Source organism: Arachis duranensis, chromosome 9 (assembly GCF_000817695.3).
Source record: "Arachis duranensis cultivar V14167 chromosome 9, aradu.V14167.gnm2.J7QH, whole genome shotgun sequence".
Taxonomy (NCBI): Eukaryota; Viridiplantae; Streptophyta; class Magnoliopsida; order Fabales; family Fabaceae; genus Arachis; species Arachis duranensis.
In genome coordinates, this window is record NC_029780.3 from 95,977,025 (window position 1) to 95,980,118 (window position 3,094).

A 3,094-nucleotide genomic window follows, 5' to 3' on the forward strand; every position below is an offset into this window, starting at 1 on the left:
ATGATTTATTGGAATTGGTGTTGTTGAGAATTGTCATGAGGAATAGTATATGATATGTCAATATGTTTGAGTTTGAGCCACTTAGGTGAAGTAGGTTAGAATGATGGGATAGTGATTTTGTATATTGTGGTAAAATCTCAATGTGTGAGTTGAGGAGGCTTGATGTTGAAATTGATATATTTTTGATTGATTTGGAAGGGGATGAAAATGGCATGTTTTGATTGATTTTGAAAAGAGTTGGAAATGGCTTGTTTTAAAAATGGCACTTTGTGGTTTTTATGAAAAAATATGGTTTTTGGGCATACTTTGGCGGGACATAACTTGAACTACGGATCTCTGTTTTGTACCAAATCTTTTTAGAAATGAAATTGGATCCTGTGCCAAATCTGTTTAGAAATGAAATTGGATCTGGGATGTCCATGCCGTTCGAAGAACGGGTGAAAATGATTTAAAATGAGGAAGTTATGTCCGTTGGAAGATTGGGGTTTAAATTGGTGAATTCTGCAGCTTTTAACTTAGAAAATTTTTAGCAGAATGACCTCTTGCGCGTGGGCGCACTTGGCGCGTGCGCGCCGTTCTTCCCGAAAATGCCATCTACGCGTATGCGTGATGTGCGCGGGCGCGCCGATTGTGCTGCACCCAATGCCCAGCCATTTTCCAGAGACTTATGCCAGAACTGTGCCAGTGTTGTTCCTGGGGCACGAGAGCACCCACGCGTACGCGTGGTTGACGCGTACGCGTCGATTGGCAAGTTTTTAATCCACGCGTTGGCGTGCTTGACGCTTGCGCGTCGATGAAGTTTTGAGGCCATCCGCGCGTGCGCGTGGAGTGCGCGTACGCGTGGGCCTGTTTTCATCCCAAAGTTGATTTTTGAGTTTTAAAAGCCAAATTTTATACTTCTAAGCCTCCGATCTCACCACTTATATCTTAAATCATTATGACATGCCTAGCTATTAAAAAGGGGCTAGTGAATGAGGTAACTTGCGAGTGAAGCAAGGGAAAAATGCATGATCAATGAGGATCATTGATGATTATGTGAGATGTGGAGGATGGTGGTGGAAGTGCTTGTATGCCATTGGCCGAAGAGCCGTAATTGTTTATGAATTGGCTGGTTCTGGATTGAACCGTGAGCCGGAATAGCTGTGTATGCTATGAATATTGGCTGGTTATGGATTTAACCGTGAGCCGGATGGCTGATATGGATGTTGATCCATGGATGAGAATTCATGCATGTTTATGCTGAATTATTGATAAATGTGATTTTTGCACTTCCAGTATCGGAGATAAGAGTTTCCTTGGGTAGTAGCAGTGACTAGCCACCACGTGCTCCAGGTTGAGACTCGAAGCTCTTTTGGCCCTATGTCATAAGTGTGGCCGGGCATTGTGAAAGACCCGGATGAGCTCGCCCCCGTAAATATTCACCAGTGAAGGTGATGGATATAGATCATGATTATGATCAAGTTTATGATGAGTATAACTCGAGTTGGGGATGCGTGACAGAGGGACAGTCCAATGATTAACTGCCAGGACTTGTCGGGTTGGCTCTATAACCGACAGATGATATCATCAGCCACTAGGGACAGGCATTCATCATATGCATACTATGTGAATTGTTTGAGATTGCCTATTTGATTGCATATTACTTGCTAATTGTCTAAATGCCTTAACTGCTCCTATTTGTATATTCCTTGCTTGATATACCTGTGTTTGCTATTTTATACTCCTGCTGGTGGTTGGGAGGTTTGAAGGAATTGGAAAGGGAAGTATTAGTTAGACTGAAGAATCTTTAGTCAGATGCCCTTTATGGTTTAGTTTGTTTATAAGCTTTGATATTATCCCTTATATGGTTTAGCTTGTTTATAAGCTTTGATATTATCTGGAGGAAGTTCTAGGATTGCCTTTGGCTTTCCTCCATTATTATGTATTATATATGTGGAAGCTGTTACCATGCTGGGGACCTCTGGTTCTCACCCATGCGGATTTTGTGGTTTTCAGATGCAGGACGTGAGGTGTCCCGCTGATACATGCTGGAGACTTCTATATTGCGAAGATCCTTTGTTCTCGGGGCTATGTTTTGGTTTATATGTTTTGCTTAGATACTTTTATCTCCATTAAATAATACAATCTGTGATGACTCCTCCTATAGGAGATTTTGGAGAATAGTTTTTATGTATTTGTGTCCCTTTGGGTTTCCTTTGGGGTTTTCCTTATTTTATTATATGTATATATTATTATGCTTGGACCGGTTATCTTCGCAGCCGGATTTTGAGTCTTGATATTCCTGTTTTTGACACTCCTCTGTTTATATATAATCTCGCGTTGGTTATCCTCGTTAGTTACGTTATCAAGCGGAGTGTTGCGCTTTTGAGTTGCGGTTTTTGTTTACCCCTTTTTTTTTACAAAGGCTCCTAGTTATAATCAATCATTCATACTACTATATATACTAAATTTTTATTTTAGAGGTCGTAATACCTTGCCATCTTTGAATTATGACTTAAGCATAAGGCTCTGTATGGTAGGGTGTTACACGCGTGCGCGCAAGTGGGGTTATGCCAAAGGCACAACTCTCTGAAAAATGTATGGAATGTGGAACTTCTCAATCCACGCATACGCGCCATGTACGCGTGCGCGTGGATGGACGAAAATGCTTGGTGCACGCGTACGCGCGTAGTGCGCGTACGCGTGGATGGTTCTCTGTTTTTTTTTTCAAAATTTTTCTCTATGTTTTTGCACCAATCCAAGCATTCTAAACCTCCAAGCAATTACCAAAACACCCTAAAACCTTATTTAACATGATAAAATACTAATTAAACTCAACCAACTAATCTAAACATGAAATTAAACTAGTTCTACCAATATGTACAAAAGAGAAAATGAAAGGATTTTACCATGGTGGGGTGTCTCCCACCTAGCACTTTTGTTTATTGTCCTTAAGTTGGACTTATGGGGAGCTCCTCATCAAGGTGGCTTGTGCTTGTATTCATCTTGGAACTCCCACCAATGCTTGGTTCTCCATTGTGTCCTAAGATTTCTTATGGATTGAGCCAAGTGTTGATGGAGTTCTTCACAAGCTTGTGGCTCCCAAAGTTGATCC